Source organism: Battus philenor, unplaced genomic scaffold, assembly GCF_028537555.1.
Source record: "Battus philenor isolate CCGP_79_NKW_IND1 unplaced genomic scaffold, ilBatPhil1.0.hap1 SCAF_9, whole genome shotgun sequence".
NCBI lineage: Eukaryota > Metazoa > Arthropoda > Insecta > Lepidoptera > Papilionidae > Battus > Battus philenor.
The window spans coordinates 2,507,491-2,524,855 of NW_027181759.1; the positions used below are offsets into that span (position 1 = coordinate 2,507,491).

Below are 17,365 nucleotides of genomic sequence, written 5' to 3' on the forward strand. Positions count from 1 at the left end.
ACAAATAATTACTAAAAGTACATATTTATTGAGTGAATGAAATCGGTTAATTCGTTCTCAAGTTACAACTAGACTTTGTATAAAATTTACGTGACGATAGTTCGATTTGAGAAACTTAACTTAAACTATTTCACGAAATTTATTATTACTTATGTAGAAATTCCAATAATTTCATGCTTCCTCAGAAAATTTAGTTTCGCCGTTTCGACATAGCTACAGCTTCTTAGAGCATGGCAATATTTGATGTAATGCATTTATCATCAATATAATTTTTTGCACAATTGACAACCCTAATGCCTACAATAACGCCTCAAGCCGTTTTGAATAATTCAGGTAATTTATAAATACTACACATCAGAGATTTTGAAATAAATTACTTTGAGCAACAACTCGAATTTTTACGTCACGTTTAACATTGTTTATACATCACGATCGTTTGCTATTTATTGATGATACATTAAAAAACGGAAGAGAATAGTAGAAGAGAACGAAGATACCGTTCAACGTCCAATTAAAGAGAACACAGCATGCGTTCTGTGGAAAAGAACTTCTTGTTGTCAGCTGTCGTTAGAGCAATGGCACAGAACAAAAAACACGAAAATTTTCTTCAAAAAAGAAATATTGCAGAAGCAGGCAGCGTATAGATAAAAAGAGAAAGAACATCTGATATCCTCATCCGCGGTTCTCCACTACACTAGGCCATTCCCCGATCCTTAAAAGACTTTGGCTACCAGTTCTAGGGGGGAATGTAGGTCGATCCTTAAACGGACGAAACTATGATGGTATACGAATACATCCTCGTAGTTCTAATAAAAAACATAAAAAAGGACGATGAGATTTTAGTCGCTAAGAGTCCAAGCATAACCCTTTCGTTGGCTCTGCAACAGAAGGGTTTCCCATTCAGAATTCCTTACGAGACAAAAGAAGTCTGTGGATTCAACTAGCTCGAGCATTAAATAACATTGCATCTTTTCAATGGCTGTGATGTAAAATTTCGAAGGGATACTTCCAGAAATCCGCTGTAATGTTATTTGGCGGATTAAGACCTGTTCCCTCACTCTAAGAGAAGGGCTATGCCAAAGTATACTATTATAATACTAAGGAACGTAACTTTTCCGTACACGAGCTGGTTTTACTTTGTAGGAAAAGGGGCAAGGTATGGTGCTAGGGGCAGACGACCCGCATAGCAGGTTCAGGACGCCTTCTTCCAATGCGTCATCGTATATGTGCTTAACCATTTGACTGAAGTAAGTTCTTGTAAGAACGCATGAAAACTTCGGGACATATTTAGACTTAACACTATAATTTTGACAAATATCAATAAATTTTAATAATTATTTTTTTATGGTTTCAAGTGATGTAATAAAAAATAAATTACAATATGTTATAGGAGTAGTATCGACGGAGGTGCACATTTAAGTCGACGTATTAAAACTTGCAGCGCAAAAAAGCTGCGCCGCAGTTTTCAAGACAAAATAACGCATTTGCGTCGCGTAGTAAACAATTAATGCAAAATAAGAAGCCTTTAATATTATTGTGATTGTTCTGCAATCTGTGTCACCGTAGCTTCTATAATGCTAAGTATACTAGCTGGTTGTATCGAAGAATTTTTCTTCAAAAATCTATTTCTAAATACAAAATTAAGTTAATAAAGCCTTTACAAACAAACTCAACATAAAATTTAATACCTAAAAAAAGTTCTAAATTCAAATTCAGTTTGCCATTTAATCCTGTTAATAGAGTATATTAAAATTCAATAACTAATTAGTAATATTTGACATGATTTGCGTAAAATTTAATAACAACAGGGGAAGTTCAATTACTTACACATGAAAGTTACCCGAACAGTGATATCGAATATGAAACTATTTTAATATCAGAAGTTCGCAGACTTCTGTTCTGAGAATTTACAATGAAGCTTTGTAATTAATGTAGTTAAACAAAGAAAGGTACTGGAATGATACTTCGATTATTAACCTACTCCAATATACCGCTAACAAGACGAAAATACTCTTAAACAATAAACACAAACACAAGTTTATATTTTCTTGTACGAAGTTTGCTAAAATAAATTTACTTATATCAATTAAATATAATATAAGAGTCCATTTTTAGAGTTTATGAAATCAAAATTAATGCATACATATAATCCGAAACTATTTAAAGGAATCAGGCGTTACCTTGCGGAGGTCCACCCTAAGTTAGAAAAGGATCAATATTTAGCCACCGCATATGCAGTGGTAGTCGTGCAACAAAGTGCACCGCCGCCGATAAATGCGCATGCGGCAAACAATGCGAATTACATAACTGCCACCGTCAAATCATTCAACACGTGTTTCACCCCTCCACGGGGCATCTTCAGGAGTTATGTTACACCGATTAGTGTGTTTGGAACTCTGTGTTTGGTACTACAGCGGGCTGGCGGGCGGTGCACTTTGTTGCACGACTACCACTGCATGTGCGGAAGTGGCTAAATATTGGTCCTTTTCTTACTTAATCCGAAACTACTCAACGCTGCTTTAGAAGATGTCTTCAAGTTACGGACTGGATCGGGCTTGCTAACCTAACTTAACGGCAAGTACAGCACTTATCTTCAGTCTGCTGATGACATAGTTATTGGACCATAAAAGACTTGGATATAGTGCTCAATTATCCCAATATAGTCTCAAGAAAAGTAAGGCTTAAATTAAAACGGATAAGATGAATTTAATTTCTAAAGTATATGCTGTGCCAACTCAAGTAGTTGTCAAAGGTACTACGCTCGAAGTTGCAGACGATTTTATGTATATACCTGGAACAAACTTTCGAGACTGTCGAGAAAAAGATTCAGGATTCAAGAAGCTCTGAAACCTCCCATCCGAAATACCCGAATGTCTGAAGACGAACGTCTTTGGGCAGTAAGTGTTGCCAGTGTCACATATATTAATAAAAAGGCTCAAAGTCAACCAGAGAGTAATTGGAGCGAACTATGTATGAAGTCGAGGTCGAATAATAACGCAGAAGATACGCAGAAGAACCATAGTCTGTTCGTAGCACGAATATCGTTCGTCTGAAGTGGCAGTAAGCAGGTCATATTGAAACCAACAGCTATTGCAGCCAAAAGGTTCTCGAGAGGCGACGTGTGAGTAGACCCTCCCCCCTCCTAGGTGGGCAGAAAACAAATAAGATTGCGGGAAGTCGCTAGATGCGGGCAATACAAATCCGGTAATAACTGGTCTGTAATCACAATAGTAATGGAGGAGGACGCGGTCTTGGTCCAGCTCTTCACGGGGCATAGAGGGTTCTCTGAGTACCTTCATAGTTTTAAGCTTAGAGAGGACCCTTCGTGCTTCTGTGAATGCCGGCTAGGCAAAAATATAGAGGAGGCAACACTTACCTCCATTATAATGGAAAAGGGTGAAAGAGAGTGGGTCCTTAAAATCTTTAGGAAAGTTGCACAATACGCAATAGACAGGAACAAAACATAGGTGGATAAAATATTATAAAGTTATTAAAATAGATTCACTGATATTAAAAAAAATGTAAAATCAATCCCTGATAAAGTTGATGTACACGAGAAAATAATTAAACCAATTAAAACTGTGATACTGTAATAGAAATGGATAACTAAAGTATTTGAGGATGTACGAAAGGAATGGAATGATTGAGAAAGGAAGATGGAATTGTAGAATGATAGAAGGAGGAAAAAAAAGATATTGTGTACTATGGAAGACGAGAACGAAAATTTAAAAAATTTAAAAAATTCAACTGAAAAAATTATTAAGCAATACAAAACCCTGTTCCCAATTAAATAGGGGGTGGAAGGAGAGGTCCCCAATAGCAGGGGCAATAAAAAATGACAATAGTGATGATTTTCAAGGGAGTTGTTTATCTTGTTGTGAGTGTCTATCATATGAATGAACATAGTTTTGGATGATACAGTATTGTAAAGTAAATCATATGATATCATCCCTAGCGTTGGTTTTAAAATATAAAACTAACTGCCGAGTAGAATCATAAATTATTGGAACCTTACGGAATTCTCATAGGCATCTTTTAGCAGAAAATCCGTTGTACAAGTTACAGAAATTTTACGATTTGTGCGAAATTATGATGATGTAGATAGTTTCGATTATTTATTAATTTTATTTTATTAATTTAATACAGTTATATAATATTGTTATTTATATACGATTGTTACTTGGTGTTATTATAGCAAATAATACTTGTCCTGTCGTTGTTTGACTATAAATCATTAAGTGTTCTCAGTGAGATAGTTATAAGGTAACAATTGTAACTAATTTTATATGTCTAAGCTTCTAAATTTGTACTTCTTACTGCCTTTTGTTACTGTTTATCTCCAATAAAGTAAATAAAACAAAATAAACTTTAACTATCCACATATTGCGTCGTATTGTGTAGCGTATTGTAAAGAAGCGTAGTATATCATAGTATACTGTTGTATTGTACAGAAAGTAGAAGTAGTATAGAATAGTGTAGTATAATTCTCAAAAATGTGCGAAATTTGTGTCACGATTGAAACCTATATTGTTCTTAAAAATATTACACTTTAATATAAAATAACAATATTATATATATATATATTATGTATATATATTATTTATTATGCTTATTTATGTAAGTATATAATATGTAAGTATACATTTATGTTCATGTTAAGTATGTAATTATGGTCAAAAGTCGTATCTATTGTAAATATTTCAATTTAATTATTGTGCACGTTGTGTCTGCCTCACTTTTTATGAATCTCCTTCCGTAGGCCTACTGGAAGAAATTTCTGGTTAGAAATAAGTAGTGCCTGTTGTGTCAGTTATATTTGTATTGTTACTTTAGTGTTTTTATTGTGTACAATAAACTGTTAAATAAATAAATAAATAAACAATTTAAAACCCAAGTTATACATGAACTTTATGTCTACACATATCACACCAGTTTTAATAAGCACGCCCAGATAATAAAAAGAAAATAAAAACGGACGAAATCAAAATACGAAGCGCATCACGCATCGCCCAACTTCATTATACGAACTAACGAACTGGAACTCTGAACTTCTGTGAAAACAGACCAATTCACGATACCCTCTTTAGGTATGGAAAAATATACCAGAAATGACACATCACTACAATACACACGGTGAAAGAGGTGTTACATTTAAAGGGGTAAATATATAGCTCATTTTTCAGAAAAGCTTCGATGCTTTTACACTTGTTTTCTATCACTCGGAGTAAAGAGTAATCTTTATAAAAATAGCAAACATTACTTCATTTTAATATGTAGTTATTTGAATTTTCAAATCATATTTTCTTATTTTATTCTTTATAGATATAAGACTATACTCGATTATCCTGTATATTAATTATTTCGCGACCATGTAGTGAGTGTTAAAAATCGTCTGCGTTCATTGAAAACGTTATACTCATTTCAAGAATTCAATTCATTACTACTGTAAAGAAAGTTAATTCGATACGTGACCGAGAAACCTGATGTAATTCTCGACGTCTTATCGTCTTTTATTGCATTAGATGACCTCTACGGAAAATTTCCTCTACATTTAATTAAACATTTAATTAATTTTTATAATATATATATGTGAAATGAAACAATTTTGTTATGAATTAATACTCGTTTTGACAGGCAAACAAAATGTTGTCAAACACACAGATGCTGTGAAAACCCAAGTGTGAATATATATTTTTCACTATACAGAACAATACGATATATTTGATAAACCCTAAATTCTTGTATCAACAGATTTCTACCAACGGTGGTTTGCGAGAATATTCATATCAAAAAAACCTAATTTTAATAGACAATGATACATTGTTCTAAACACTGTTCATATTATTATAATAGATATTGTTAAATCTATGTAAAATAAGTACTATAATTAAATAAGTAAAGCATGTAAATATGTAATTAAAAATAGGAGAAGTAATAGTCCAGCGGTAGAGAACTGAGACTTGCGATCGCAGATCGTGGGATCGATTTTCGACCGATCTTATATAATTCACACCTTTCTTCTTATTATATAATATTATATATAACTGCAGTAAATTTATATAAGATGTTTTATGTGACTGTTTACCCTCGCAATTTGATTTTACTTTTTTTATTTCATGTTTTGTTTTGTATGATATTAACTTGTTTCATCTACACCTAACGGTTAACTGGTAGAGAATGCTTTCGGCATTAAATTCGCAGTTATACATAAAATGTATAAAGTGTTTTAAATAAATAACATAAACATCAAACTGCGATCGTAAACCCGTGTCAACGATTATGGTATATCTCCCCATAGATACCTTTCGAGGTGGCCTATGTTTTTCAGTAGGCGTACAGACGCTTGAAACGCTGATCTGAAATGACAACGATGAGATAAAAATAGACAAAATATGGCGGATGAATTAAATGTAAGAGTAATAAAAGTTATTTGACTGTAAAATAAAAATACTGAAGTATTGTAGTGGAATATAAGATAGTAGTAAATATATATAATGTAAAAGCAGAAGTAATGAAGTTAACGACAGCCTAAAAAATTAAAAATAAGATCAAATATAACACTGCAAGACTTCAAGATAAAGTGAGAATTAAATCAGAATTAGATAATGGAGATAAAACCAATGATACATAACGATAATACAAAACAGGGTTGAAGATATCTTGTAAAGTAAATATTCCAGTACTTCACACGACCGTGCTGTAAAGTACGAAGAAAGAGATGTAACATCTCAGCAATCCATAGATTCAAAGTGCCGATTTCGAGTCCATCGCTTTATATAGAGAGCTGGTGATATGTATTAATCTATATTAAAATTTTGCTCTGTTATATTAAAACTGAGCTCGTTGAACACGATGCACCGAACATTCATCACCCTTATACTCATGACACGGTAACCGCGCCCGCCTAGCCCGCGTTCAAGCGAGGGCCGTGGAGAGACCCGTGTCGCTCCTGACCGCAGAGTATTCCTCGCTTCCCATATCTTACACTACACCTCATTCACTACACTATACACCTACATGGGTTTTTTTTTATTTTTTTTTATAGAGGTTTAAAAATACGTTTACGTATCATAGGGCCTGATGTTGGTGCCCCGTATGTCGGACTCGATCTAGATCAATACCGACTAAAAACAATCCTCTCTCTTCGGTATCCCTGGTCCTCACGGCATGGCCGTTAGGCATTACTTCGCGGGGGGGATTTAGCCGCAGCTTTCTCTGATAGAGTGGCTGTTCAGGCCAATTTCCTCCGCTCTTGCTCTATTTTACGCAACTCCTTTAGCACCGTCGTACAGTACGCGCTCGTAAGTTCCCAGGCCGAAGGCGAGGATAGCATTGTAGCTATCAGAGTTTCAGGATAGATTTTTCATCCTACACCTTCTTCCCAAGACCTCCTGGCTTCGTTAAATCGGGGGCAGACGAAAAAGACATGCTCTGCATCTTCAATCATTCCGACACAATTAGGACAGTCAGGGGAATCTTCGTATTTGAACCTATGGAGATACGCTCGATAACAGCCGTGGCCGGATATCATCTGAGTCAGGTAGTAGTTCAACTCTCCATGATCTCGGTTCACCCATGGCTCTAGGTTTGGTATAAGCTTACGCGTCCATTTTCCTTTCGTCGACTTATCCCAGGACGATTGCCACTGTTGCAAGCTTTTCAGTCTTCCCCGAATTCTAAGTTCAGCTGAAGTTGGGTCTGATTTGCTTTTTTTGCTACGGTACAGATCAGTTCTTTCGTCTGCAAGAAGCGCAACAGGAACCATACCTGCTATCACGCATGCTGCATCCTCCGATACTGTACGAAAGGCGCTAGCTACCCGTAGAGTGCTGACTCTATAAACAGAGGCGATTTTCCGTCGGGACTCCTGTTTGCTCAGTGCGTCGGATCATATGGGTACTCCGTACATAAGCACTGACGTAGTCACCGACGCTAATAACTTCCTTCTGTTTTGCTTGGGACCTCCGACATTAGGCATGAGTCGGCAGAGTTTAGCTGTCACCAGAGACGCTTTCGCTGCTGCTCTCTCAGCCTGATCTTTAAAGTTTAGCCTATGGTCGATCATTACTCCTAGGTACCGTATAGCTGGTTGAGTTGCGATTTCACAGCTGCCGACATTGAGTGTGATGGTCTCCGCAACTCTCCTGCCAGTAATGAGCACTGCTTCCGTCTTCTGCTCAGCCAGTTCTAGTCCGACTGACCTCATCCATAGGGTGATTACTGGGAAGGATCTTTCAAATGCCCACTTCACTTCCTCCACGTGTTTCGCTACTATAACGACTGCTAGATCATCAGCGAATGCGACGAGTTTAGTTTCGCTGGGTAGATGTTTCTTTAGGAGTCCATCGTACGTAGCGTTCCACAAAAGTGGCCCTAGTACTGACCCCTGTGGGACGCCTCCGGTGACTTTGTACTCCTCCGTCCCGATTTCCGTAGTGTATATGAGGACCCTATCAGAGAAGTAACTAGCGACTATTTTACGTAGGTATAGAGGTACATTCAGTGAGCTAAGTGCCCCCATGATGACCTCCCATTTTGCTGAGTTAAAGGCGTTTTTAATGTCCAAGGTGGCAACCAGGCAGTATTTTATCGAGCCTCTCTTCCATCTTTTCCCAGACACTGCTAGTTTTGCTATATTGACTACTTGCTCTATAGCGTCCAGCGTAGACCGGCCTTTTCTGAACCCATACTGTGAGTTAGCTAGGTGGGGTTCAACTGCTGCTTCGATCCTGCTGTGGATAATACGTTCTAGTATTTTCCCCGCAGTATCCAGCATACAAACACCTACATGGGTATAGTCCCTCTTCATGTGTGCATTTTCGATGTAACTGCGTTATGATCACTCGGCGTACATTTTTAGTCCACGGACCTCCTGTTTCCGCGGACTCAATTTCGATGAAGGTGTACAAAGCCTAAATCGGCTAGCAGCATAACTTCAAATACATAAATGTTAAACTTTATTAAAAAATATGTTATCATGGAGTTTCTTCCTGCTTCTTCTCCACAACTATAGCACCTTGCGAAGCAGAATAGACTCAAAAATATAACAGATTAAATAAATTAATAAATTGTAAGTTGACGATCAATAAGAGTTCTATTAAACGTTCCAATTTTGAATAATTGAATTTTATCTTATTGTTTATCTTTACCAGCTTTAAGGAGAAGCCGGCTAGATCGTAGTAGTTGTTTACTTTTGATTTTTGGACTTGAGTATAGTATATTTCCCCTACTACTTTCCATATATTCGAAGAACGAGCATTATTATTAATAAACATTGTATTTGAACATTATTTTGTATTATGTTCGGCTTAATAGTGATAGCTTGATGTTCCATCGCAAATAAAGATTCTTCTCATCGATGCAATTTGCTGAGAAATGTTTAATTTCATCGGAATCCGTTGTAGAGGACGAGCTATCGTGCGAATTGATCTCTTTTTTACCCCCGTATCTCAGAAATCGTATCCAATAAGGCCCGCAGGGTTCCCTTTTTTCCGTAATGGGAATTTATCTTCGGGAATGGGATCTATTTCGAGAAGATTCAAACTTTTTTTTTCTGTATCTCTTCGGTAATTTGAACTGGATATATATTTTTGATTCATTCTGATATAAGATTTATTATTATTTTCTACTTATTGGAATTATTTGAATTTATCCGGAATTGTCGCCTCATATTTTATGTAACCTTTTTTTTGTATATTTTAAGTAGTACTTAATTTAACTTTAGATTATACTTTAAATAACTTGGTTAACTTATTGTAATTTTAAAGTTAATTCTAATCTTATTTGTGTTTACATTAAATCGGCTATAGTAGATAGCAAACAAAATACACTATGGGTCTTGCCGTGTTAGAGACGGCTGAGGTGACCCAATAGCCGTGATCTGGTCACTAAAGTCAAACTAAAAGGAACCCACATGGTTGGTCTGAGGTCTCATGCCGAAGCAGTCCCAGGACTTCATACCTTCGGAATGGACTTTATCGTTAACTAAAGCAAAGCGAGGATGGACAGGAACTTAGTACAGCCTCATGTAGCAGCATAAGGCAACCATGTTTCGCTGCTATGAAGTTAAGCGTCCACTTTGTAACATGCTAACTTTGCGACCACTGTATATTTTAGACTTTTCAAAGTGGGAAATTCCTCCACCAAAGTTATTAGTGTCAAAAACGAGAGATGGACTGATCAAGTGATATACCTAAATTAAACCCTGAATACAAACGAGTGCGAAGAAGAGATCAATAGTATGATTACAATGTCTTTACAAAGAGCATCTTACTAAGATAAATAATACGTAATATAATCCTGACACCTTAGCAAGGTGATTAATAATTGTCAGTTTAATAACGTCATAAGTGTCAGTGATTAACGTAAATATAGCGTTACCATAAAGCATTGTGTTAATAAAAAACAAAATTCTTTATTTAAAATAGTTCCAACTTAAAAGAACATAAGAAACGTCAGTTATATATGTATGTTTACTCTACTGTCGCTTCCGGAAGGCAGATATGCGCCGAGAAAAAACGATAAGAAACTCAACAGATTCTTTTTTCAAACAAAAAGACAAGAACATTACATTATTTTCATACAATAACGTCTCGTAAGGAAATGGAAGCCGAGTCGACTGTTCAAGTATCTCTGTAATTCATATTTTCGTCAATTGTGTAATCAAAATAAAATAAACAAAAGATTTTTAAATTCTTTTAATCGAAAGTCTACAAAAGGTTGCAAAATAAGAGTAACACAATGTATTTGTAAGATGTATGTATTAGATAAACACGAAATACATACCCTCTTATTGAAATAAAAATATGGACATTTAATTATTTACACCGTTGTGCAACTCCCGGCGATAAATATTGCACATCGATCTTTGGAAAGAGACAATCGGCTAATTTTGACTTCCTAGCGCGTTATCTCTGTCGCACGTCTGACAAAACGTTACATAGGTAGTGTGGGACAGAGATAATGCTCTTAGCCGATTATCTCATTCTAAAGGTCGATGTGCAATATTTATCGCCGGATATTGTATTTTAAACAGAGAGAAATTTCTGAACCAATAACAGTGTTTCAGTTCGTTAGTTCAAATAATGTAGTTGAGTGCGATACGGCACTCGGCGCGAGTTTTTGACCTCCGCTCGTCAATTATTTTAATTATTCGTTTCATTCTTTTGACTTCGAGTGTTCAAACGTTATTGACACGAATTCTCTTTTTTTGTATCCCTGTGATTGTATTGTATTGAACACAATTAAGTCAAGTACATTGTAATTCAAATAACAACTGTCTCGTTGATGTTCATTGGAATTGAATTTACTGCGTAAATGAATACAATTGTAATTAATGAATTTGTTGTGAAATTGAGAATATTTTTCGTTGAATTGATTTTATACTTAATTAATTTCTTCCTAAAGCTCAGAGACACAATAAGGTTGTACAAAAACGAAATCTTGTATAAAGAACGTTTGGTTATAGGTATAAACGTTTTAACATTATTTCTTTTAGTGGTTTGCGACAGGCAAACAACTTCTAGCAGTACAAAGTCTGCAAAGACAGTCAGTAATATACTGTTATCATTACGTTTTTTTTATTATTTCAAAAACCATTTATTTTGTATAAATTGTACCATATATTAATTGACAAAAAACATGTTTTATATTTGTATTCACTTTAACGAAAAAAAAAACACTCTGTATTTAGCCACAAGTAAACTTGTTTTAATTTAATTTATTTATTTATTTCAATAAATATATGACAGGGTGTTAATTAATGTTTTAAATAAAATAAAAAATTAAAACGTTGCGTTTATCGAAAATGTCTAGTCTTTCTGGTCAACTAGTAAATACTGAATGGAATCAGGCGTTACCTTGCGGAAGTCCATCCTAAGTATTAAAAAGACCAATATTTAGCCACTTCCACACATGCAGTGGTAGTCGTGCAACAAAGTGCACCGCCCGCCAGCCCGCTGATAAATGCGTATGCGGCAAACAATGCGAATTACACAACTGCCACCATCAAATCACTCAACACGTGTTTCACCCCTCCACTGGGCATCTTCAGGAGTGAGCTGAGATCTAACTCCTGAAGATGGCACTGCATGTGCGGAAGTGGCTAAATATTGGTCTTTTTCATACTTAGTAAATATTGCTTCAAGTAAATATTTTTGACTTTTTTTGCAACCAAAAAATCATCACATATTACGTACGTACGTATTCATTATTATTCCAGTTCAGAACAATCGAGAGTAAAAAGTAATGATTTATATAATTCCGCGGAATATGATAGGCAGCTTAGATACCTTTACCCCGTTCTTATCTTGCGCGATGTCTTTCTCGGGAGCCCCGGCTTGTGTACGGACGCTCCATGGTCACGCTCATATACAAAGGCGCCGATACACAAACCCGCAAAGTTTTTTTTATCATACTGCACGTATCGTATTTCACAATATAAATCACAGATTAGATAAAAAGATCAACTGTCAATTTGAAGTCAGTCAAAAGTAATGTATAATAAATTTATTACGTTTATAATTAATAATATAGATAAATAAACAAATTTATCAAACTTAAGTCTAACATTTTATAAATTTATATTTTATTGAAGCAGGTGTTTTAATCGTATGAAGCCTGTTAGGACAGCTAATAGGTAATAAATATGTTTTTTTATGGCCCCTACTATTGGGAGCTTCTCATACCCCCCATCTAGTTTGGGACAGGGACTTTATTTACACATAATTTTTTAAGAGTTTTATCTTTATTCGACACTCACTTTCACACTTCTCAATTTCTTTTATTCTTTTCTTTTATCCTTCACACTATCTTTATAATATATATATATATATATATATATATATATATATATATATATATATATATATATATATATATATATAAATAAAGGTAATAAATAAGCTTCAAGTCAAATTTTAGATTTGCTCGTTGTAGATTTTGTGGATGGGGACAACTCTCTTATAATTGACGGCTGTTAGGAGCAAAAGATTCATGATGATCACGATCCAGTAGAAGCGGCGTGGGTAGACGCACAACCAGACGGACCGACGACATACTCAAGTTCGTAGGAAGGCGAATAAGACCAACAAAAGACTGATCATTGTAGCTTTCTTCAGTAAAAGGCCATGCCTTGCAGTGACCGTCTATTGGATGACATGACCATGACGATAATATTTAATTGATAGGCAGTTTTTAAAGACAGCTAGTCAATATATATAAAAATGAATGTTTGTCTATATGTCCTTTAGAGAATCATAAACTATGCATTTGATCATATGTCGATCTTTAGCAAAGTTATTATGCATGAGCCCGCAATGGTTGATAAGTTGGTAACGATTTTCAACAGATGGCGTCACTGTCATCCCTATGAATTTCACATATTGCTGTAACAGTTCATGTTGATTTGAATTGAAATGAAAACAGCGAAGAAATGTGACGTTTCATGTTGTGGTTGACGTGACAATTCTGGGTCACATAATTAAAATAAAAATTAAAAATAGAGTTAAATATACTACTTTTTTGCAGTCATGATTTGGGGCACGGCTAGCGATAAGTGTGATTTAAAAACAGTAAAATACAAAGTTTATGCATTAATAAGTTTCATTTAATTTAGAACAAGTTAAAAGGCGACCGGAATTTAAAAAACCGATTAAATTTAGTATCGGAATTTCTTTACTTTAGTTCAGATAACAAAGTTGATACAGTACGTGACTAGACTCGATATTGTGGCTCGCCGCGTTTTATTTCCTTTTATTGCTCCATAGAATTTAGCCGGAATGAGTTCGTTTATTTCAAAGAGAAACTTTGTTGAGAGATAATGAAGAGAAGCGAGCTTTCTACAGTTACGTTTATAATTGTGAAAACATGAGATTTCGTAGGCTATTTATTTGTAGTACATTTTATGAACGAACATTATACGCATTTTCCTAAAGAATTTTTTTGTCACTATTGGAAATAAATGTTGAAGACTTTATAAGATTTAAAGAATCGGTACATTACATTACTGGGTGATTGATTACAAGTATAAATATATTAAAAATCTATGCTTTTAGAAATGATTAAAAAAATAAGATAAGACATTTTTATTATGATTACTAAATATTAAAATTAATTATTATTTACTATATGTCTTTGAAGAAACTGTACTGCTGTAAGTTACTATCTTATCGCATTTCAATAGAAAATAGGTGTAAAAGATTGATGACAACTCTTTAATTTTTTTACACGTATGATCACTTTATCCTGTATATGTCAAAACTCTATTACTTTGTACGTCGATAGATGGCGTTCGTAGTCTATTATCTTACGCTATAATATTACTTGGGTAATCGTACAATAGAGCACCACTCAGTTAAAGGAAAGACACTTGAAAACCATCCGGCCTCGTTGGAAACGAGATTAGTTCCTATATATCAGGGTACGCCTATATTAGGTAGAAGTATTGCTGGAGTTACTTGAGCCCCATTTTCTCTTAGCGCTAATGCTTTCTGAAGTGATTGTGATATTAGCCAGGTAAAACAATCAACTAAACCGAGGTTCGGCTCTGTTGACTACCTTGAGTCTTAATGCAAAAAGGTCACTTCTAGGAGCATCCGCCGCAATTTAAGAGCTCGGGCTCCTAATCCAAGAGTAAAACAGAATGAGAGGCACCTGCAGGAGTCCTCGGGCATTGCAACCTATAAAAGAGAGTTGGGCTAAGCGCCATCTGCGCCATGTCCTCTCGAACCCGGGGAAACTGCACACAATAACAAACTGTCCCATATTCACTAGGAAAAGATTTGGCTGCGAAGTGGATTTGCAAGACAGGGTGATAAGTAACATCATCGCCTTCCTGGTGGTAGACAGAGAACGCTGTCGTATCTATTTAAGATATCGTCACAGAACTCTAAAGGAGATGATTAATAAAAAAGTTAATAATAAGTTTGGTAAAGTGAAACGCTAAAAATTTTAAAAAAATTTAATACGAATAAGTATAGGAACATATTGTAATCAACTGTGATATCAAAAAATGTGGCTAACAAAGAGAGGCACCGTGTGAAAGGGCTATAAATCAAATAAAAAGAATGTAAGAAATGGTAAAGTTTGAAAGAGGATAATGTGGTAGATATTGTAAATGACCAGTGATGACAATGTAAATAAAAGGAATAATAAAAAAATATATTAAATACGTCCCTGTTACAACAATAACATAGAAGGAACGAGAGGACTCCAATCGTGGCGAAGATCCGGAAAAATTTTTTAATCAAAATTTCTCATATTGTCACTGTTGCAATTTGGTATAGAGTAATGTTAAATTTGATTAATGTTAAATGAACCGCTTCCAACTGGTCTTATCATTAATCAATTATGGTGGAGGCCCATGTCCAACAGTGGGTGTCCAATGACTGAAACGACGACGACGTAAAAATTTTGATATCTTATCATAAAACAGTGAAAATCAGTTTTGACAGTCTCTTTCTGAAGTATAGCTAGCTACATCATCAGGTTTTAAATAGAAAAAATATAAGGCTTCGATGATACAGCAAGTTGTGTGTAGTCAGGTGGAGGTAGTCACTGAATTATTACGATATAAAGAATCTTAAATAAATTATTAATATTATGAAATTAATTAAAATATGTAATTAGAACATATTTCAATTCTGCTTAATACGAGTACTAACTAATTAATATAGAAATGAATAGTAAATTAATGTTTAGTCATTAAGTTTAAACAGAATTGGATATGACGAAGGTAGGTATTAATTCAAATGGCTTTGAAATTAATATTTAGTAATGTTATGATAATGAAATTAAAATTTAAAATCTAAAACTTAATCCTGTTATAAATATGGTTTATAAAGTCAGCGTATATATTTATAATATTTTAAAATTTGTTTCAGTTGTTTAATGTAAAAGTTTTTTGAATGAGAGAATTTATATTAAAATTAGCTGCCCGTCAGACTTCGAACTGTCAGATTTGATTGTCGCAGTCTTACACAGAATGATTTATTATTAGTATATATTATATAGTACAAAAAATTTTTTTGTCTAAAATTTTATACCTACTTCATTCCATCTCTCTAAAGTGATCACCATGGAATATGTTACAATAATTTATTTTTCTATTGAAATACGACAATCTAATATCTTGGAAAGTACATGCTTTAGCAGCACATATACTAAAATTGGAATGATACAGAGAAGATTAGCATGGTCCCTGCGCAAGGATGATAGGCAAAATCGTGAAGCATTCCACATTTTTAAGGAAAGCAGAAAGTCCTCCAGTTTTTGAAGGCTGCTGGCAAATCAGGCTGTAAAGAAGAATAAAGAGTGAACAGACAATAAACGTAAATTTATATTATAATATAATGTAAATTAAAATGTAACGGAACAAAAAGCTATACTTCAGTAAATAAATGTAACAAATTTAACTGTAATGTAACAAACTGTGATTAAATACCTATAAGAAAAATTTTATAAAAACCTGTGATAACTTGAAGAAAAGAAAGAAGTAGAAGAAGAAAGAAGAGAAAGATAGATGGAAATGTAGAATGAAAGAACGGAAAGGTAGATAATATGACGTATAAAAGAAGAGAAAGGAAATCAAAATGGAAATGTGAAAAAAATAATTAAAATGGAAAATGAAAAGCCTTGTTACCACTTAGGACAAAATATCTTGGGATAGATAATAAACAATAATTTATTTTAATTTGCAGTAATACAAATTTTGTAAACCCTTTTATTTATTATATTATCATTACGTTTCCTCTCCAAAAAACCTTGGTTTCTGAAACCATTGTTTTTTGGAAAGAGTATACTGTATTTAATTGACAACAAATGAGCTATATATTCACCTGTTTGAAGTTTTTATTTAATCATCCTATATAAAAATTATAATTAAATTATTTCAGAATCACTTAATTGTTAAATTTCGACTGTAGAATGTAGTTAACATAAATAATAACTTTATTTCATCATAAGTTGGTGTAACAGATTTCAAAATTTTAAATTATTAGATTGTTACAAATTTGTTGGAAATAATACACATTAAAAAAATATTCAATTTCTTGAACTGTAAGATTTAGTATTGCGGTAATATTTTTATTGTTATGCCTTATGGTACACAATGTTTTTTATTACATCCCAAGAAGTCTTTTATCTTTGGCGACCACGAACCGGCAGACGCTACGTGGGGTATGTTCCTGACTCTGGGTCAGTGATTCCCAAAGTGGTCTATATCGACCCCTAGGGGTCTATGTCAACCTGCAAGGGGTTTACGTCAGCAAAAAAAATTTGGGGCTTCATGAAATGAAAATAGGGGTCCACGATAGTGGATCTCAACATCATACTATCTTATAATATCAAAACATTTACATTATTTATA

General features: G+C 34.3%; 1 non-coding gene across 1 annotated transcript; it reads left to right on the forward strand.

Annotated features, from left to right (window-relative positions):
- The first annotated feature begins 16,140 nt into the window (after window positions 1–16,140).
- LOC137932518 (U6 spliceosomal RNA) lies at window positions 16,141–16,243 on the forward strand. Its single transcript, XR_011109090.1, has one exon. It is a non-coding gene; the product is annotated as a U6 spliceosomal RNA (small nuclear RNA).
- The last annotated feature ends 1,122 nt before the right edge of the window (window positions 16,244–17,365 follow it).